The sequence below is a fragment of the Emydura macquarii genome, unplaced genomic scaffold (assembly GCF_026122565.2).
Source record: "Emydura macquarii macquarii isolate MOO-44397 ecotype Brisbane River unplaced genomic scaffold, CSIRO-AGI_Emac_v2 contig_967, whole genome shotgun sequence".
NCBI classification, from domain to species: domain Eukaryota; kingdom Metazoa; phylum Chordata; order Testudines; family Chelidae; genus Emydura; species Emydura macquarii.
In genome coordinates, this window is record NW_027131104.1 from 1,643,363 (window position 1) to 1,666,688 (window position 23,326).

The following is a 23,326-nucleotide window of genomic DNA, read 5'->3' on the forward strand; positions in this document are numbered from 1 at the left end:
ACCTTTGCGGGTGCTTATCCTTCCTTAATCTCCATCCTCTTGTCTCCAGTGAGAAGAGTCTGATCCAACACCCGTTGATATCAGTGGCAGTCTTTCCGTGACTCCAGTGTGTTTTGGATTAGGGCACCAAAGAGCCAATCCCAAAGGCAACAGAAGGGTGTTCATTTTTTTAATCAATTAAAAAAAAACCCCACAAGATTTGGGACTTGTTAATCTTACCATTTGAAGCCATAGGAAGAGGTAATGATGCGTCACACTTTTATAGCCCCATTCTGTGGCTTCCAAAGTGTTTTATAAACAATTTAATTTAGTCTCACAAAGCCCTTTTGAGGTGCAGCTGGTGTGCATGACTGTCACCATTTTACAGATGAGAAAAGTGGGGCTCAGGAAGGGGAAAGGAATTGCTCAACACTGCATGGCAAGTCTGCTGTAGAGCTGGAACTAGAACTCAGCTCTCTCCTTCCTGGACTTTAACCACCCTCTTTCTCCATTTTATAGCTTTCTTGCAATAATGCTGCTGTTTCAGAGGTGAAATATCATGAGAACTCCAGATATGTTATTTCATCCTTGTAAGTGGCTCTCCTGGGCATTAAAAAAAGAAAGCACTTAAAAAGCAAATACAGAGACAATTCGGTTTATTTGGGTTGCTGTGGAACTCAGACTCACAGCCCTAGTAACTTTCTCACATAAGAATGTACCTACTTTATATTTTCCAGCAAATCCTATGATGCTATCTGGAGCTAGTGTAACTGGAGCTAGTGAGATGATGACATTCTGCCTCCAGAAACTGACGTGTTACCAAAAAATCAGAGTGTGAATTTAAAAGAAAGATGTGTGCAGCTATTTTGAATAGTCTTGTTTTAATGTAACTATATTAATATTAAACACACCAAAAACCACATCAGAAGTATCATAATGTGGAGGGCTTGACACCAACTTCACCAAAGCAAGGAAATTCTTAGCTCAAGGTCTGTCGCCTCTTAAGTCACCCATGTGTGTCTTGGAACAGCAAGCTCTGAGATCAGCGTGACACGTAACCTTGCCTGATGCCACAACACAAGGAAGAACCGGACAAATTGGAAGGGTTTACTCTAAATTTCCTGCTTTGGTGTGGACTCAGTCAGATCTTGCACATTTTAAGTAAGCGTTTAAAATCGGCTAATTGCATTTATCTGATATCAAAATCTTGATGAATATCTCATTATCTTCTGTATAATCTGCACATTTTTTGCTGGAGTCATTCTGCTCTATGTCAACGTGGATTATTAGGGAGTCAATCAGAAGACCACCCACTTTTTCAGCAGTTGCAATCAATAGGAGATGGGACATTTCACAACAGCAATCTATATAACATGGGCACTGTATCGGTGTAAGTACTGAAGGATGCTACAGGATGCTAATAATCCTTAGCATTTGTACAATACTTCACAAACAACAGTTAATTTATTTTCACAACAGTCCTCTGTGCTAGGTGTTATCCCCGTTATACAGACGTGGAAACCAACATATGTCAGTCAAGTATCTTGCCCAAGTTTGTAGAGGGAGCCACTGCCGGCACAGGGAATAGAAGCCAAATGACTCTGGGCCCCAGATCTATGCTCAGAGCACTAAACCAAGCAGAGACCAATTGCACAACAGAGGTTTTTTAAGCATGCACGTTGTGGCTCCCTCACCCTTGCTTTGGAAAACCAGGGAGCACTTCACGACCTTCATACAAAATCACCCACTCTAATCCAAAGTGATTTCTTTAGTTACAGAAGCACCAAACTTCAGCTCCACTTTTTCTCTCCAACCAGCCTGACATTGTTGACCTAGAATCTGAGCAAATCCTAAGCACCGGGCTCCTGCTGACATTCCGGGGAAGCAAGCCCTGCATGAGGAAGGACTGCAGAGATATAGCATGGGTCTCAGAGTCTGATCCAGTGTCCTCATTCAATTCTAATACATACAGGAACCATCCTCCACATTCCTGAGTCCCTGCTCTGCCTGCCTGTATTTTCCCACTTTAGACAAAGGGTACATCTACACTACAAGAGTTACAGTGCTGGAGTGTAGATACTGGCAACAGCGACAGAAGGGGTTTTTCTGTCACTGTAGTAAATCCACCTCCTCAAGAGGTCGATCTAGCAGCGTCTATCCCAGGGGTTAGGTCATCTTAACTACATTTCGCACACATAGGTAGCTTGATCTAAGTTCACGTATAAACCAGGCCTCAGAATCCTTCTGCTCAGCTCTCAGGCTCTTCCGCTTTCTAAACCTCTGCTTTTGTTTCCTTCTATTAGTTTCATGACTCCATTCATGCCAATTATGACTGACACAACCACCTACACCTCTACCTAGCTACCTCCCTCTCACTCCTCCGAATCCCTCCTTGTCCCTTAGTCTTCCAGCACTGATCTCCACTGATACCCCATTTTACAGAGATATTGAGTGATTTGCCCAAGGTCACACAAGGACTTTGTGGAGAACTGGGAACTGAAAACTGTTCTGCTGAGTCCCAGTCCAGTGCTTTAACCATAAAACTATCCCTCCTAACACATCCTGTGTCCCTCTAGAATACAACACAACATTCCTTCCTGACCTGTAGCTGATGTGTTTTTAAGAGCTTATTTGAATTCCGAACTAACAATAAGCAAATGTAAAGCTACGATACATCATCAAAACCCAGCCACGTACATTTCCATAAACGTGATGTTTATAGACACACATTTTGCACATTCTTTGCTTTATACACTAATGTCTTCACTGAAAGAGATTACGTTCCACTGCCAGTGGACAACAACAGACATATAAATCCAAGGCTCCAATTCTCACCCATTTGGTAAACAATTCACTTTTGATGTCTTGCAAAATGATCCCATCTTCAAGAAACTGGGATTGTACAAGTGGGCATTGCCTGCGACATACACAGGCGCGTCTCAGTGCTGCATGCAGTTATTTGGCACAGCAACACTCGCTGGGAAAAAGAATCTCCAAGGAAAACCTCCTTGTTTTTGCACTCTGATGAAAATCTGACACCATTAATGAAAATAATAATTGAACTCTATGGGCTCGAATTGAAAATGAAACACAACACTAACAGCGTGTTTGTAATTGCAATTGTTCTCCAAAAAAGTCTTGCGAGGGCTTTTTGCGATATTAGCAGTTTCCCTTTTTCCTTCGGGTTTTCCTTCTGCTCCAAAACTTGCCAGTAATTTACAAGACAATGGCTGAGAGCTTATTTATACAGTAAGATCCAGATTATTCACACCATTTGGCCCACAATCAAATGTGTTAGCCTAATCAGAAGAGGTCAGTAGAACAGGGGATTGGCCTGACTGCTTGTTGGAAAGGGAGGTTCAAATATTATTCTTATTATTTGTTGTACAGCAGTACCTCATGGCCCCAACTGCACTAAGTGCTGGGTAGTCACATCATAAAAGAAGGTATAATCTAACAAGACAAAGCAGACAAAGGGAGGGAGGAAGGAAGGATTATTATCCCCATTTTACAGAGAGGGAACTGAGGCACAGAGATTAAAGTGACTTGACCAAGATCATAGAGGAAGTCTGTGATCAAGCTGTGAATTAAATGAAGGTTTTTTTAATCCCAATCTGTGCCTTTGCTACTTCCTTTCAATAGAAAATCAGTGGTGACATTTCTGTGTCTCTTAACAGAACTGCAGACACCAGACCAAATGCTCCTCCATTACACCCATGCAAACCTCAGTAATACACATATACAATGTTACACAGTCTCAATTACACCCAAGCAAACTTTTATGCTGCTCTGTGTTCTTGGTTTCACCGGTACCTACTTCTACGATGCTTTACACTTGTAGCTACACCCATACAGATGTGCATAGTAATATTTTCTCCTAGTTACATTTTGCAAACCCCATTGGCTACAAAGAGACTTGCATGAGATGTAAGCAAGAGCAGAATTTGGTCCCCATTCATTTTTTTCCCAGTGCAGTGACTTCTGCTTTGAAAGTACAAAATTAAGTTATTTGTCACCCATCTAACCCAGTGACTATCTTTGGATTCTTCCACCACCCCCTTCACACAAAAAAATCCATGCTAGGCTGAACTGTGAACACCAATTACACCGATAGTCTTTTTGTTGCTGATTGGTCCACTGGTTTTTACTATTGCTGCCAGATGGTACAGGCCAGAGCATAAAAACACTCTACCCTGTCATTAATTCAGAACTTGGTAATAACTTTCCCATGACTCCAAGAGATTGGAACGTTGGACAGACGTGAATGTTTGGAGATTGAATCAAGGTTAGGCACCTATTTTACACCTGCCAGAGTGGATATCACTCAGATGAATGCTCTCACTCATCTATGAAGTCAAGAACATTGCCTGTCCCTAAACTGTTGTATGGAATGAATACGCATTCATTTGCTGAGGAAGCAGAATGACATCCCAGTACCGTGGATCCATATACATTTTCCCCCTTCTTCCTCCAAGGTGTATTCAGTTTGTAGTTTTACACCTATTGTGCTTATGGGTCTACTCACTGATGACCTTGACTCTGAGCATTGGTGTAACATTATATTCCTATGACAGATTTATAGATTGGCAGATAAGGGTGCATTCCTTCCCTAAGACAGGACAGCATCCAATGTTTGTTAGCATCATTAAACTAAAACTGACTTTTCACCTGCTCCCATACCATATGCAGCTGCAAATTTTTAAATTAAACTATGAAGCCATGCATATATTTACATATATTACAGACTAGCCTCTCCATTTAACATGCAAATGTACTCCAATGTTTCAGAACACCTTCTGTCGCTAATTAATTTGCTGAATTATAATTAGACTAATCCTGCATAATTAATAAGCACAGATTTTTTTTTTAATTTCTAAGCAGCTTGATGAGATCATTCACTTCCTTCTATAAACTGCTAAGTAACTGTTAAAAAAAATCTGGAAAGAACATATGTGAAAAGGTATGTTTGATGTTGCATACAAATTCAAACTAGCGGACAAGATACAAGAAAGTCAAAATTAATATAGGTATATGGTTGAAGGAAATGTTCAGACTATTATTTTCAGGGGCAGAGACTAACATGCTCTTTGTCTCCTCATTTTCTTCTTTAGGCTTTTACCTTCTGAGATCATACACTGAGATGGGAAAGGATTACAGAACCGTATGTAGCATTAGGAGACGATATGATATTAACACGCCCTTGTATATCAAAACACTCTCCTTGTACATGCTGTGTGAGGATAAGCTCCTTTGATGGTATTTGGAATTGTTTTCATTTCAGCTGCCAAAACCAACGGAGATCATTCTAGTGAAACGATTAAGTGTCATTAGTACTGGATCCATTCAGTAATGATTAAAATGAAGGGTCTCGCTTTAATGCTGGAGAGCTTAGTTTCAAACAAACGTGTGTCAATGTGTTCAAAAAAACGTGCAACATAACATGGTGTCTATTCTCCACTTGCAAAACTACCCTAATGCATAAAGGAGACCAAGTACTGAGATCTCAAGCAGTGATTAAATTGTGCAGAAGAAGGGGAGCAATGAAAAAAAAAATCTGTGGACTGAGCGTAAGTAGAGTTTTGTGTTATACTTAGCAAGTCATCAGGCAAGCTAGAAATAACATAGGTTCAGTTTGTAAGGTTCTTATTTAGTTTTCACTTTGTCCTTAGCTCAGTCAGCACTCCCACTGATTTCAGTGAGTGCTGCTGAAGGAAGGAGTAAATACTGAGCCAGGAATACAGGATTTGACCCAAACAGAGGAGATCAGGGGAAATGCATTCCCTTTCTGAGAAGTTATTGAACATTTGGAATCACCAAAGAGATAGTTAGGGAAAGGGAATGATTTCAGTATGTTCCATCCCAAAACACACACATATACAAATAACTGAGATCAACCACACTCACATCAACAGATACATTGGTTTGGAAAGGGACATGACGTGCCAAGACTTTGAAAAACGACTAGTAATTTTGGCTAGACAACTGAGGCTACAGGAAAGGGGCCTCATTTTCCAAGAGCAGGTGCTCAGCATTTTCTGTCAATCAGGCCACTTTGGGTATGTGCACACAGCTGGTGGAAGCAAGCCTCCCAGCACAGACTTGGGTGAGTGGGACTCACACGAGCTCCAAAATTAGCTGTGTGGACAGTGCTTCAAAGTGGCATAAATAGAAAAGTGCATTTAAAAATGTATTTTATATGAAATTGCTCTCTTTATCTATCTTTAACATACCTATCTCCATAGGTAAGACAGATACTGAGTAAGGACTTCAGGATTGGAGCCATGTGCCACTGGTTTGGTTTTTTACATCAGTGGTGTCACACTAGGCCTGAGTTGGTCCCAGAGATATTAGTCCTAAGACACACAGAGTCCGAGGCAGAGGCGGGCATAGAACTCAGATTTCCAGTGTACCAGTCAGTCCAGTGTACACAATCAAGCCAACTGATATTCTGTTATATTTTTGAGCCAATTCTTGCAGCAACGTAATGAGAATTTCCTGGCACATTTTCCAGTCCTAACATGTGGCCACCAACAAATTTCAACGTCCACATCCCTCGGGGGGTTATTGATTTTCAAAGTTTCCTACTGTTTCACAATTCCCTGACTGTGGGAATGGTCATTAATGGTGTTGAAATAATATGGGGGTCTATGAAAGTTTTCAGCATTTCACTTCAGACCTCGCTTGTGCCCCTCAAAATCTGCTGTTCTTTAGATTCAGAGAAAATGACCGGCCTTAATGTTTTTTGTTTGCTTTAAAAAAAAAAAAATCTGAAGCCATCTTTAACTATGCTTTAACATTTTTGTACATAAATCAGCTAATTTTCACCAGCAAAACAGCAGATTTTTGAAGAAATCATTCATAAAAGTTTCATATTTGGGGGGGGCAACATGACATTTTTTTTTTAATTTTAATATTTTTTTTTTAAATCACAAGTGATTCCAACTTTCATTGCAAACATTTCATCCATCTCTTCTTGCTAGTTTGCAAATCTAATTAACCCTTTCAGTACCCTTTGATATAGGGTATGCATGCCAGAGACTGGGAAAGATTTCCCCCCCTGAAATATTGCATAAACTGCACATTAGAGCCCTGCACAGGACTATTCTTAATCCCGCTCCGTCTTTTATGGCAGTAGGTCCTGTGAGATCCTGGTCCCACTGCAGGACGCTACACTAGTCCTATGCGGGGCCCTACAACACATCAAATAAGAAAATACAGTTTTCTCTATCACTTGGCAATAGGTGGATCTCAAAAAATGTAGCAGTTTGTTTAAAGTGAAGCTATATGAAGTTCAGATACTTTTCCAGACTCTGAGTGAAAAAGATTCTTTTCTCTTACTTCAATTTTCCATCTTTGTTTGGCTTAATTAACATGCTGATGGTACTCAAGAACATTTTACTTTGCTTGTTTCTGGCCGGTCAGTGATTTCAGGGCATATGTCCTGCCCTGATACATTATAAAGATGCATAAGGACATAGGCCAAATTTTTCAGAAACAACTAATGACTTTTGAGTCTCCAATTTGAGATATCTTGCAGGGGCCTGGGTTTTCAGGCAGTGCTGAGCACCCACCCTCTGAAAACCAGTTCTCTTTAAAGTGTGTCAAATTGGGCACCCAAAAATTGAAGCATTCAAAGATCACTAGTCAGTGTTGACATCTTGGCCTTACGGTTTGCCATAGCCCCAGCCAGTCAGGTATTCTGCCTCTGGATAATATCTGGTGCTACAGAAGTAATTGTTCTCCTCTCACACTCAGACCGTACCTAACCGACTGCGCTATGCTGTTAATGAGGGAAGAAAACTGCTTTCTGACCCTTAAGGTTATTGATTTATACCCTAAGGCATGAGATTAATCTCATTTTAGCAGTTGTATGTAATACACTGGTATAGGGCCTTATCCTACACCACTTTGGTCAACAGAAGCTCTGCCATTGACTTTAATGGGCACAGGATTGGCCCTGTGCATAGGACCATATCTTGGTTTAGTAGCTGCCTCCAGGGCAATTAGCATCCTGCTACTTACAAGCAGCTAACAAAGCTACTCCTTTAGTAACATGATGGGGGCTTGTGGTTTTGGTGGGGAAGGCCACAGGTTTGATCCCCTCACAGTGTCCGTACGCATGTGACCATGAGTCCACTGCACATAATTTTATTGTCAGTCATACAATTACTCAGTCTTTGTTTAGATCCAACCATCATTCTGGAGTCTATGCCACCAGGGAATTCTGTGCTGCAGGAGTAAGCATTTCTCTGTGCTGGTTCTAAATTTACCAGTGATTAATTTCAGTCTCTGACTCTCTTATTGGGGGAAATAGACGAGTCTCGTGAAACACACCAAATCCAAAACCAAGCATCTGATACCTGCATCTCCTCATCTGGAGAAGAAAGGCCCAATCCTGGAACATATTGTTTGATGAGAATTCCATAAAGCTGAAGAATGCAAACAATCTGGGACTAGATCCTTCTTGACCAAACTTTCTTTCCATTGGCCACATAAGGCAGCCATGCGGTTAATGCTCTTTTTATTGTGTAAGGAGCATTACACGGCTAATAGCCTCCTATGTCCCAGTCAGAAGCTAAATTGGTCATTCATGCTTTTTTTAAAACCTCATTAAGGTAAGGCTTTAGCAATGCTTAGCTTTATGGTTGGCCTAACGAGACTGTGTGCGGGCTCCAGATGTTTCCAAGCACAGAAACTATGGTCTACATTCCTCACTCACCTCAAAGCCCCCTAATATACTTCCCCAATTTGAGATTACAGAGCCAGATACAACTTCATGTATAAGTCTGTGCTGCAGAAGCCAAAATATTAGACTCTTCAAGGGTTTGGCAATGTGGAAGTTGGATATAGTTCTGGAGCAAAATCTATGCTTTGTTGACCTTGAAAGGCTTTGCAGCAGCTTAGTCCAATCCATTTTACCTCTTGGAGATGTACAGCATATTGTATATTACATATATATAAAACATATACATTTGCCCATGTGCGCACATATACACAGCTTTCTAAGCCTTCCTTTGGCTTACTGATTACAAAATAGTCATGTTTCAAGGCTTTAAATAATATGTTATTGCTCCATGTACATTATCACAACTTGTTCTCTTGCAAAAAAAAAAAAAAAAAAAAAAAAAAAAAAAAAAAAAAAAAAGGTCCCTTGGCTATTCTTGACTTTCAGACTTAAGTCCTACATGACTATTGCATTGAGTAATCAATGCATACAATGAATTTGGCATTCTTTCCTCCTCAAGATTTACCCCAATCATAAATCTAAAGGTAAAGTTTTGGAGCAAAGTTTTGGAATGCATGCAACATTTGCAGGATGTTTTCTTCATTTATTTAAGACAGATGTTTGCATTTTAAATAATTTAGATGCTGCTACAGTAAATAGACGTCAAGGGAAGCAAATGGAAGTAGCATTGTCATTAGAAAGAAGTTGTATGATGAGACATTAGACTAAGGAGTCAGTGCCTTCAATGTCACAGTGGGTTAAGGGAATGAATTCATGTAGCCTGTTGGAATTCATTACATATCAACTGAGATCGGGGAACAGGGCTTGAACTAGAATTGGATAGAACTCCTCATGAGAAGAGGTTGCATTGTGTGTGTTTTTATTATAAACATTTATGGTTCTTCTTAGGGTTTGATTTACCCAAGTATGAAACAATTAAAAGGAAGAGAGATCTAAACGTTACAATCTGCTTATTTTCCAGTTTTGAAACATGTGTTTTGTATGCTTATGTAGCTTTGACAGGATTTTCTGAAGCTCCCTAATGAAAGATCAAAGTTGCTGTACAAGTTTATTTTGCATTGGGTTATGCTGCAATATTTGTGACTTCTGGACAGCTGGTGGCATGGACACAGACTCAGGAGACCATTTCCTCCTCTGCCACTGACCTACCCTGTGACCTTTGGCAAGACACTTCACCTGAGGGTTTGGACTGGGGGTGGGGTCAAAGAGGGATATTTTAGCCAAAGATATTGGAGCAAATCCATCTGGCTTATGAGAAGAGCCATGGAGGGCCAGATCTTTAGCTGGTGCAAAGCAACAAAATTCCATGAATTTCAAAATCAAAATATCCCACTCTGACCCCAACCCCCAGTCTAATCTGCATGCAATGCATCACTAAATTAATCCATGGACTAGATTTCAATGGAGTTATGCCAGTTTACACTAGCCAAGGATCTCACCCAGATATTTAAAATGCACACTGAGCAGATAGAATCTAAGTTTTTAAGGTCTTGCTTTAAAGATACCCAGTAAATGCAATGTGTTCAAGCTATCTACCTTAAAAAGGTGCTGGAAACCTGCAGTACTTAGCAGATTATGTATTGCAAAGGTTGGTCCTGATCCTGCAATCTTTTTCTCATGCAAAACTTCCATGGGTTTTAACAGAAAGACTACAGGATGGAAGATGTGATAATTAGGCCTCATCTATACACTAATTTGCACTAGTTTAGTTAAATCAATTTAGTTAAACAGGTACAACCCCCTATGTGGGCACACATTGTAGCTTAACAGCATCTTATTTCTATTTAATAAACATTTTCTCAATCGATTTAAGCTTAAGTGAAGTAAGTCTAGTTTAATGGAAATAAAATAGCTTGCACACAGCCCATTTGCACTGCTTTAACTGAAATTGATTTTAAAATCACACCTTAAACTGGCACAATTCTACATATAGAATAAACCTTTAGATCCCTGAACTCTCCAGGACCTTTAGGTGTTATTTTTTCTTGAAACAGTTTACACAATTACAGCCAAATCCTCAGCCAGCATACATGGACATTGATGTCAATCAAGCTATGGTGATTTATACCATCTGAGGATCAGGTCCTTGGATGTCAGCTACTGTGTATTTTTTCTGCCCTTCCATACATTTTTTCCCCTCCCAATATGCAAAAATGTCTGAAAATCGGAATGGCTCCAGACCATGAATTGATGCAATCCCCTGTAATGGTTCCTTTGGAGCTGTTATGAAGTATCAGCTCAAAGCACTGTGTAACAGCTGCTTCAGAGCTGTTATGGTCCGTTGGGTCCAAAATCCACTTTTTAGAAGGAAGGGGGAACAGGAGGGAAAAAAAAGGTGCTAAAATATAGATTTCTATAGCAGACTAGAATGACTCCAACAAGTCAGTACAGCCGATCAAGAAAATAACCACTGCAAGTTTTTTTTAAATGTCTAAATATCCGTGTGCGACACATGATAAATGGGAACAGTGTCTGATAAATTGTTTGGCTGGGTTTTGTTTTTCACTGTGAATGACTGCATGAGCTTTTAAAATGATCTGACTATGAAACCAACCATCCTGTTTCACCATAGCCATTTCGATAGGCCTCCTACTTCTATGTGAATTCATCATGTGAGTCTTGCTCTGGCCAGAAAACTCAGCTCAGTGCAAGGATTGACAGTCAATAGGTTTTGGACACCTAACTTCCTTAGACAGCTTTGAAAAGCTCAGCAAAACATGCCCACAGATCCACCTCCAATAGCTGGTTCACTTTGAAGAGAAGAGCCTACGCAGGTGACCTGCTAGACAAGTTACTCCAGTGGTGGAGGTCAGTGCTGAGGATCTGAAGCTCTCACTTTGAGACTCTGCTGATGACCCATGCTGGGAGTCACTGCAACTTGAAACATGAAGGCAGAAACTCTGTCCTTTGTCCTATGTACTAGGCCATTGTAAGGGTCTCTGGAAGAAGAGCAATCTCATATACTGTACCTTTATATCCTGAAAAGCCTAGATTCAACAGGCTGAGAGTTTCAGTCTTAACACGTTTCTGTGACATTTCAGGTATTTGAACAGTCTTTTGTGGTTTAATTAAACCACAAGTTTGTGGTACAGCTTAGGAAAACACAAATAGAATTCCAGGGATTAACTATTAGGGACCATTTAATTTGGTCTAAATAATTACTTTGGACATATATTCCAATAAGAATACTACTGAACTAGATTTTGTGCGTGTACACATACACGCACGCATGATGTGTGATAGCAGCTGTTCTTAGCATTCTATTTAGTCTCAACATAGAAAATTAAAAACACAACTTTCATTTGTTAAATTATTTTAAGGGCATTTCTCTCTACCATTAAGTGGCAAGAATGGGGGCATCACATTCATGAAGGTAATCACTATAGCCTCAGGCCTGTTGAAGGTTTGGAGATTCAGGGCCTTACAGAGAGATTTCTAGCCTATTAGAGGGATCATTGGTACTGTGATATCACCCAAAAACCTTAATCAGGATCAGGGTCTTGTGTTAAGGACTGTACAAAAACAGAGAAAGGCACGGTCCCAGTTCCAAAAGGTTAAAAACCTACAGATCAGTTGAAATGGTTCCATTACTTTCCCCCATCCCCAATTCCAAAGATGAGTTTTTGTTTTACAAACATCCTCCCTTGAAACATTTGCAGCCCACAAATTGCATCATTGTGCTGAATCAGAAGTGGAAAGTGAAATGACTAGAAATGGTAATTAAAAACAAAAATCACGCACTTCCTGTCTACAAAGTTCTCTCCCACTTTCCCCTTAAAAAAAGTGACCCTTTCCAGGAATCCTTCCTTGAACTATCAGCATGTCTGGACTAAACTTGGGTCTATATGCTGCAAAAGCTAACAAGCACGGGACTTGACTTAGAGTGATTGACTTAAATAAGACTACTAACGGTGGTGCACGTTATACTTTCCTATAGAAAGTGTTTACAAGAGTACGTTCAACCCTACAAACACTACTGCACACGCTTAAATGGGATCACACTTGCTTAAAGTTACATCAGTGGGATTTCTTGTGTGTTTAAAGTAAGGCTTAATATTGTATTACTGTGAATAGTGTTGTGTGAATTTTGGCCTCTGCCTATGAGCAGAGTTGTCTCAGCAACGTAAACCCAAACATCATGGTGCTATAAATAATACTCTGTACCCTGGCACTCCTGTATAGTCACTTGAAAATAACAGACCTGGCCCCGAAAGGGTTGCACTAGAGTTTAGACAGGAGAATAGAGTGTAAATTTGGATTCAGAATCTTTGTGAAAGGAGCTTGGGTGATAATGTGGGAGATCAAGGTCTTCTGTGCATCCACTGAACAGCCACAGTACAAGTTATGGAAGGGCAAACTTCCCAGATTGCTCTGCATCAAAGTGCCTCAGCCCTTACCCAGACCATCTCTGGGAGTGATGGGTTACTTTAGTTTGCATGTTCATTTACTGTCATAGCAAAAGCCCAGTGAAGTCAGTGAGATTCTTTCCATTGACTTCAGTGGGCTTTGGATCAGGACTTACCTGAACTATCAACTGAAGTTACAGTTGACAATCATCATGATGGATGTTTGCAGAGTTGTTGTAGCCCTGCTGGTCCTAGGATGCGAGAGACACCAGGTGAATGAGGTAATATCTTTTAATGGACCAAATTTGGTTGGTGGAAGAGAAGTTTTCAAGCTCCACAGAGCTCTTCAAGTCAGATCAAGACCCGAAGAAGAGCTCTGTGAAGCGCTAAAGCTTGTCTCTTCTATCAACAGAAGTTGGCGCAATGAAAAATATTACCTCACCCACCTTGTCTCAATCATGATGGAGGTAGTTTGAGTTACAGATGCTAAACCAAGGAAAAGACAATTCAAAATCTACCACTGAGCGACAATCTCATCCACTGCTGATCTAGCCTGATACAACCATCTAGAGGGGAAATGATCTGGGTTTGAGAACATTCTTAGGTTGCTTAGGATCGGATTGTTACCCATGTGAGAAAGAGGTTCACAATTACTCATATACGCAGTTCCATCCAATGGAATGAGATTCCTCATCTGTATAAGAGGTTCATAAATTCCCCCTTAATTACAGGCTAATTAAAGTTTCAAATTCAGCACTTCTGAGCTTGCACTGGGAAAACCTGGTTGAAACTAAAAGGAAAGGGCCTGATTTCTAAAAGAGCTCAGCACCCAATACCTCCCACTCACACAACTGATTTTCAAAAGAGCTCAAGCTCCCATTTAGGCACCTAAATTCAGGCAGCTGAAGTCCAGATGCACTCAGCATCAACCAACCCCCATTGTCCTCAAGAGTGCATGAGGAGTGCTTTTGAAAATCTGGCCCACTTTAAGCTAAACATAACATGTCACCAATCAATTCCGTACCCATCGCCTGTGCCTGACAGTTGAACGTCAGCCAAAATTTTTCAGAAGCCCACATCAGCTCAATGATTTTGGAAGCCCAACTTAAATGAAACCAATTTTCAGAAAGTGATGACCATCACCCTCTGGAAAACTAGGTCCATTTCAGAAATCTCAGGCTAAGCACCCAAAATCACTAGCCACTTTTGAAAATTTTCACCATCAGCTTTTTTTTTTTTTTTTTTTTTTTTTAATAATTTGATTTTATTCAGTACCCCATGATTTGTGCAGCTGTTATCAGAATAGTTTCTTTTCTTACTGAAGGATCCTGAATAAACATGTACTTTAAAAAAAAAAAAAGAGGCTGGGGGTGTGTGCGCAAGGGGTATAAATCACTCCAAATTGCTACTTTGATAAATGTGGACAAAAGAATAAAATTTGTCACCAACCTAATATTACCATCAATGTTTTGTCTAGCTACATTCCTTCCAATTTAAAAACAGTTCAATACCCCTCTTACGTTCAAGTAGCAGCACTTAATAAACAGTGATGGATGTTTTTTATTCCCCCCTGCTCCCTGTATTTCAGACTTCCCTATGTCTGTTACATGGGGATTGTTTAGCTTGGGGGAGATGTAGATCCTCCATCTTTCTTGCATTGACATGCATCCCTCAAGGAATGACGACCATATTTAATTCATAACCCCCGTTGGCTACACAAACATACAACTTCCCATCAATTAGGCAACACAGAGATGCTGTTAAAAATCAATGAGCTTATTATTAAATATATTTTCTTTGCATGTAGCAATAATAGTTATTGCTGCTCTATTGTTATGGTTGCAATATCAGCTGTTTAAACATCTTTAAAAAAGGGATTGATTACTTTTGATCGGGCTGCATAATATCAAAGGACATCAGAACAATATTGTCCTTGCTGTACTGCTTGACACTGTTAGGTACTAGGGAAAGGGGCCGATGAATGTTTCTTAAAGAAAAACATATTGTACAAGTAGGAAACCGAGAGTTGCTGAATATTTAGCTGATCTTAATATATGTCTGTGGGTGCCCACGCGCGTGCATACACACACGATCAAACCGAATGTCCATCACACACTATATCTATCAAAGAACAGTATGTACATATTTGTGTTTTCATTGTGGCGTGTTTATTAGAAATTATTTGGATATTTTGACACATGCCACTAGCGAAGGAGCTCCCTGCCTACAAACAGAGATGTTCAATCTGTGCCAGGCTCAAGCAAAGGTTAAAAACAAACAAAAAAAACCGAGCAGATTTTGGCAAGTACATCATATGCTGTCTGGCCACAGCTGATCTGAAGCGAGTCCCCTGTAATTATGGGAGAAGGTGGAACAGGTTTCTTGCTAATTGGAAAATTCTGCAAATGGCACCAGTGAAGTAAATTGACAGTCGTTAGAATATTAGCAAAATGAGAGAACTTATTAGGAAAAAGCTCAGATGTGGAATTTTTTTTTTTTTTCCCCATTTTTTTTTCTTTTTTTAACTGCCTGAATCTACCAGCAAATTGATAGTAAAAGCTGACCTTAATAATAATAGCTGTTATTTGACCTGGATACAAATGTATATACACATATGTGTATTACATACATTACATATGTGTATTATACACACAGAGATATAGAAATAATTATAAACACACTACACACACACAAAGATATAAATATAATTATGCCCACACATGCTGTATGTATATTCATCTGTTGCTGTTCCCAGATCAAGAATGCATAAAAAGGGTCTGTCTGCCTCTCAGCTTCTGCAAAATTATTTTCCAGTCCCAAAAGATATTTACAGATTCTGAGAAAGAAATCAGCATTTAAGGATGATACTGTGAATAGGCACATTCTAACAGAACTATATTCATTTGAAATCCTTTAATCCTTGAAACAAATCTTGCTAGATATTTGTTTATATATTTAAACATATAAGTGATTCTTTCCTAGGAGAAGCTGGATGTCTATAATAAATTTATTCTTGACCTGTCATGTTGAGAATTCTAGGAGCAACTTCACTTCATATTTTATTTTAAAACGTACAGGAAGCAAAGTGGGATTTGGCCAAGACTCTGGCCATCCATCAACACTTAGGTATTTGTACTTGGTATTTTTCAGCTACTAAGGGCAAGGGGAAAAAGCAGACGTGAGAGGGAAAAAAATAGGACATTTTAATTAGAGTCACTATTGCATATACCAGCAAATCTACCTCCTTGTGATCACAGGAGTCTCATTTCTTTTTCCTAGGAACCCTGCAAAATAATCTCTAAGGACCTGATCCTACTCCCATTGACTTTACTGAGAGCTGGATCAAACCCTAATCTGTATGATGCTAACAACTGGTTTTAACACAATGATCTCCCTACCTGCTGAGTCTCCTCAACTCCCATCAGCTTCATTTGGATTGCAGGATGTTCAGCACCTCAGAGTATAGGACCTGTGATTAGCTATTAGTTTACGCCTTCCCTCATGAAGAAGTCCTATAGAATTTAATGGGAATTAAACCAAGGGATTCTAACAGAAATTACTCTCAAAACCCGATAGTGGAATTTACAGAGAATGAGGTCCTTTCTGTACTTTTTTCTAAAACCATCCATTAGAAATCTAGACCAGGGATCCAACTACCTGTGAAATTCTAAATGATCCAATAAAAACTTCAAGTTATCATTTCAATAAGACTTTTTCCTAAAAGCTCTCACAGCAATTCGTATTGCATCTAAACAATGCAGACTCTGAATGTCCAATATTGAATCAAGATTACTTTAGCCATCCTCGATACAATAAACTTAATAAAACTCTAGCCTGCTGATTACATATTGCTCTAAAAACAAAAATTCCCACATAGTGTACTCCATATCAACATACAGACCATGTTTGTGTGTGTAACATTTTAGGATATAGGAGAGTTTAGTGTATTGTAACTCTTGTTCCTCTTACATGTACTTTTGCAATCTTCCCCTCCCCCCTGTCCCATGCCCATCACATGCAAACACCTCGGTCTGATAACTCTTTTGTTGTACTTTTATTTTTATTTTTTTTAAATGGTGGAGTCCTATAGAATTTAATGGGAATTTTTATTCTAGCTGTAAAATTCTATAGGCTGGTTTAAAAAATAAAAGCCACAGAAGGAATTTAGTAGAGAATGAGAACTGATGGGCCAGAACCTCAGCTAATGTAAGTCAGCATGTGTGTGGTGGAGCTACACTGATCAGGCGCTCTGAGTTTAGAGAGTCATTTCTATAGAAGCATATTGGCTTCATTCCTATTAAATACAATAGGACTTTTGCATAAGGGGATTTTCTGTTTGAGAGGTTTGAGCTCAAGTCTAGTGTTTGCATTTTACGTATTAGTGTTTATATATTTCCTCAGGTTTAAGTGACTCATGGAGTCCAAATAATCCAAGATTGGTTTTCACAGGGTAGCTCCTGTATGGCAGGAATACACAGCAATGGCTAATCTTTATGCTATTTTGACCACTTCACTGTCTAAGGGCTTGGTCTAAACGCTATTAAAATCAATGGAAAGATTTCCATTAACTTCTGTGGGCTTTGGATTAGGTGCTAAATCCTGCTAACTAGTGAATTGATCAGGGTGTGGAGTAACTTGCAGGATCAGGACCAAGTCATTAAAAACAAAAAGCCCATAAATTCAGAGAGAGCGTTATCCTGGCAAACTGACCTATTTCCTGCTTCCTCAGATAGCACTGTCTTGATTTGTTTCAAAATCCCAGCAGGGAACTCCAGCTGGTTTCAGTAGGTATAAAGATCTTTGAAAAATGCTCCCCGATCACGAGAGTGGGTGGGCATAGGCAGGCCTTAAAAGGGGCAACCAAACTCAATTAACTATAGTCCTGATTCTTTCTTTTTTTCTTACCCCCTCCCTTTTTGGTGGTGGTTTTTTGGGGTTTTTCAGGGGGAGGGATGGGAGGAGAGAGAGAGTTTGTGTAGTCCATTTCCGATCCCTCATTTCTTCCGGGCAATTCTGCATCACAAAAACAAAACTGGAAGGGGGACAACCACCAAACCAATACAGACAGTTTGTGCCAAATACAGTTAAGGGGTGAGGGTGGGAGAGGAAAACCGGGGCGTGGGGAGAATCAAGTCACTTTCAATCAAATGTCACACCTTTAAATAGTGGTTAAATCTTTGCATTATGCAGCTCATCCCTTTTACAGCACAGGGTTCCCGTAGAGAATTCCCTGTTTACACTGGGAATTCCTCCAGGAGCGCATCAATAAAGCTGAACAGATGTCAGGGTGGAATGCCAGCGGCAGTGGCTGTTGTCAGGGGTGGCGGGGAGTGAGTCAGGGAACAATAAGAGGCGGCATCTGCTGTATAAAGCCCTTGCGTGTGGGTCAGGTTTTGCCAGTGTGTTGAGATTCCACCCTCTTCTTTGTCTGGGCACATTGCCTCTCTTGTTCCTGGATGACAGGGGTTGACACATGTCACCCAACCCTATCAGAAAGACTATTTGTTTGGCTCTTGCATATGCACCAGTATTTTTGACCTCCTCTGCTCAGAATATATTGAACAACACTGGAGGAAAAAAAACCTCACAGGTCCTCCCTGATATACAATTTCATTATGCACTTTGTGTCCAAAGTGAAGATGTAGATGACCTTTTTAATTAAAAGCATGGTTGATGAGACTTAACTGACAGGAGGACTCAAGATTTAAAATACTACTTAAAGAGGAACTGGCCCCTGTTGGTTTGTGAAGTTTAGGTTTGTAATAATAATATATAAAAATTCAATTCGCCTGTGAAGAGCATTCGGAAACAAACAGCAGGATTTGAGCTATGTCACAGAAAGAGTTTAGTCCTGCTTTCACTGCAAATCTCACCACAACATTAGCTACAGAGCTGCGATAATGTAAATGTTTTAAAGTCCATCCCAAAAGGAATAGAAATTCGCTAAGATTATGCACCATCTGCATCTTAAGGTGACTTTATTCATGTTACCGAAGTCTGCTTAAGATCTAATGTGGTGAAAAAGCCCCAGGGTATGGGTTAAGTAGCAATGTAAAAGCAAACAAAATACGTATATTGGGGTAGCTCTTATTGGCTTTAGTCAGGTATCAGGACTCTATTGTGAAAAGCACTGTACACACACGAAGAAAATGTCCTTGCCCCCATAACATGTTGGAGATCATCAAATTTCAAGACCATAGATTAAACGTATCTTCTCACCCTTCGGAACAGAAATAACATGGAGGCTAAACAGCTAATAACCCTGGTAAAGTGGCCCCTTGCATGGGAGCTTTTCTTTGTTATTCTTCAATTCTTGTTGTTCCCCATGATTTTAGATTTTAAAATAGGTAGGGTTTTTAACTTAAAATGTATTCTTATTTTTGAAAAGTCCAAAAGTGCCCAAAAGTGACACTTACTAACTACGTCTCATTCCCAGTATATAATTTAAACTGCAATTTTCTTGTCAGTAACAAAACATAAGTCCCAAAATAAAATGTATTATTCTAAAAGGGCAACAAATCTCTGCTGAAAAGTGACTCCTAAGTATTTATAGTTAGTTTTATTTGTGAACTGTTAGGTTAGAAGCAGCAAGCAAAGCCTATATATTGGAAGATAGAAAACAGCTACCATTCCACGTACGTTGCATTGAATAAGTGAGTCCAATATCAATATTAAGTATTCAGGGCCAGATTCCCAACTGGTGTAAATTACGACTTTGTGTGTTATGAGTATGACTATAAACCTAAGATCTAAAGCTGGGTGTTAGAGTCTGTGAAACTAGTTGCAGTAAGTTGAATAACAATAAATGAGTGAAAGATATTCAAGGTTTTCCTTTAAAAAAATTAAATATTGTTCGCTCTTAGTTTCGCAAACTGATTTTTTCCCTTTAGTATCCGTACCATAAAAGCAATAATATTTAATACAACAGGAATATTGAATTACAGGGGAGGTGGCGGGAACCTTATCTTTCATCCAAAAGGATTTAGAAGTACATACAGACTTGCACAATGTGGTTGTGCAGAGAGTTAAAACCTTTGAACTTTCTTTCTTCATCTACCCGGATTTCACCATCACTTTTCAAGTTCAGAAAAAAAAAAATACAAGTGCATGTTTTAAAATTCCTTTCTGATTAAATGCTTGTAAAACAAAAACACAAAAAACTTTGCTTTTCTTACATACATCAGAGGGGTTTTTTTTTCCCTTGCAGTTTGACAATTAGAAATTATTTTTGGCTGCTACATAGCTAGCAAAGGTTAATTGGTCTTGCTGCTGTTAAATACTGAATTCTGATCATTTGATTAATGAGGTGTCAGAAGCCACAAGTAGCCAACCCTTTTTGGAGGAAAAAAAAAAGAAATCAAATGTATTTTTAAAGATTTAATTTTCTTCCCCACACTCTCCACCATCCTAAAGGCAGCTGTTTCAAATACAGTTTAGGGTCCAACACAGTCCGGAAAAATCATGGTAAGAGAGATAACAAAAATTGTTTTGCAGTGTGTGACCCCTTCAATATTAGAAAACCTGGGAAGTTAGAAAATTCTCTGGGCCAGATCCTCAGATGGCAGAGACTGGCATTGTAGAGTAAAACTATGAAGATCTGCACCATTTTCCAATCTGACCTTTCACATGTAAGTAAATATATTCAAAATTTTCTACCCTTCCCCTCCTCCTTTGTATCTATATCATCTGCAACTATGTAGGATCTGTACATTATAGAGGCCCCCAGTCTGTCGCTCTTACATTTGGAATTTAAATAGAAGCACTGCAATTTTAAGGAACATAAGGGTCATGTGTATTTGTCTTACGCCTACAATGAAAAAAACCATGGTAAATATTATTACACTCCCATTTGACTCCACTCACGAGAGCAAACTGATCTCCTCTATTTGTGGTATAGATGCACTTTGTCACAATAAACCACTGTATATTATGTTTATATATGTCCTTCAGGCATGTCACAACAGTTTGGCATTCTGAGTTGCTCTACCATTGTGTACATTAAATAGTCATGTAGTTACATTAAACAGTGGGGAGTTCACACTTCACAACCACTCAGTGTTTTAAAACAGATGTGGGCTGTCTGTTGTCAGGCTGTAATAGAAAGACTTAGGAGGATCTTGGTGGGAATTTAATCTCCAGTTGATTGAGCACTCCCCAATCTCTCTCTACTACATTCTTTCCCATAGCACCCCAATATTATAAGAAGAGGAAAAGGGGGAAAAATCCCCACAACAACAACTTTTGTGCAGAGATCTGAAAGGAAAAAAAAAAAAAAAAAAAAAAAGAGATTCTGAATTCGGAATACTTTGTGGCTCAGAATATTTTTGAGTGGGGTGGGCTGGAAGGAGTGCCCTGGGACTTACTGACAGGAGAATTTTTGACAGTTGATGGACAGATGAATTCCGTCATGGAAGCGTTAGTCGAAAGCGGCAAGGCCAGATGGAAACTCACAGCTTGTCTTTAATATTAATTTTCTCTCTCTCTTTTTTTTTTTTTTTTTTTTTCCAGGAGAACAGAATTCCCTAATTCCCTAAAATGTTTCAATGCATCCTGAGGTATTATTTTTCCAGTGACTTTCCCCACCTACTCTTACAAGAAGTACTTCTTTGTGTTAATGTTATTTTTTTTCTCTCCTTCTCCTTTTGAAATAAAAAGAAATCAGAAAAATAAAATAAATTTAAAAAAAAAATCAATGTAGCTACACAGCTGTTAAAAATTCTGACTGGCTGAAAACGCATATAGATGAGTAATATCTTAACCTTGTACTAGATTTTTAAGATACATATGAATCCTGTAAACTAAAACTTGCTAGCTGTAACGGAAGAGCACTTAATAAGCACCTCATTGAAATGAATGAATACGGAAGGAAAAGCTTAAAGACGTCTGCTATTTTTTCATAGGGAGAAACATCCTTATCTTCACAGAAACAAAGATGATAGTAAGTTTGATTCCAAGGAAGAATCTTAGATATTCACTCATAAAGAGAGTTCTTTTTGATTTTTTTAATTGGTATTCAAGAGAGTCAGAAATGAGCCAAAATGAAAGTCATGAACCTGTGCTGTTTTTTCCTATATTTACTGATCTACTTGATCTCCAGCACATCTCTCTGATGACAGCATTCCTCCTTTTAGATCTAAATTAGATCTTCAAACATCCCACACAATGGACTCTCACTTTTTTAAATCTATTGTCAACTGGTTCACATGGCTAATGCAGACATGTGAAACTGATGTAATAGGTAGTGATGGTTATAGCTGAAGAAATTCATACTACAATTCTCTTGTGAGAAAGTTCTATAGAATTTAATAGGGAGTGAGCCAGTATGGCTCTATACTAATTTAATATTTGAGATTCTATAGAAATTTACTCTAAAAACTTATAGAATTTAATGGGGAATGAAATCTTTTTAGAATTATCCTATTGAATTCTACAGCAGAGAAACAGAATTCAGTAGTAAATTATATCTAGGCAGCAGAATGAGTCAAAAGTCCTATAGAGAGGTTCTCATTCTCCTTTAAATTCTATAGGACTTTTCCATCAGGATCTTAGAAGTTTTCTGTGCTATTAACATTTCCTTGGGGCCCTTATTCTAGATTCTTATTCCACGTTAGCAAGTTCAAAGTTATTCTCCAGTAACAAAGCATTGCTCTATTCTTGCCGCATATTAACTGCTTTGCAGATTATTATTTCATGTTTAAATTAGAACATATGCACATTTTTGGTATTTATTTTTTTCTCAATCTTTGTTACATGTAAATATTTGTAACCAAAGATGACTGAGATGCAGTCAGATCATCTTTTGCAGTTACAGTAATTAAAATGTTTGGCCAAACTGCTAAAATCAGAAGGACACAATGGATTTGCACTGAACAGCAAGATCTTGCTACAGGCACACACACATCCAGAGAGCTGTTTGAAACGCTCCTAGACAGAGGTAATTGTTTGCACAGAAACTTCAGTTTAAGCAGAGGTTCTCTGTAAACAGAATTGAAATTTGGACATTGCATTACAACACTGGGAAAAGTGCATAGATGCTGCAAAGAATAATTATCCAAGGTTTGATGTAAGGACCATGCCTAGTTAAGGACATTTGTGCACATGTTAGGCAAACCACACTCGCATTTCAGTCCATATGCTTTGCACCATGCTAAGTTTTGCTTTGAATTTTGGGATCACACAAACCACACAAGTACAAAAATACAAAAAATCATCCCAGACAACTAGGTTTTACCTCATTCTGATTCCAAACTGGGGA

The 23,326-nt window shown here is 39.0% G+C and overlaps 1 protein-coding gene across 4 annotated transcripts in view; it reads right to left on the minus strand.

The window, feature by feature from the left end:
• Window positions 1-23,326, minus strand: part of EBF2 (EBF transcription factor 2) — a 160,183-nt gene that overhangs the window by 48,299 nt on the left and 88,558 nt on the right. The gene's annotated exons all lie outside the window — the stretch shown is intronic.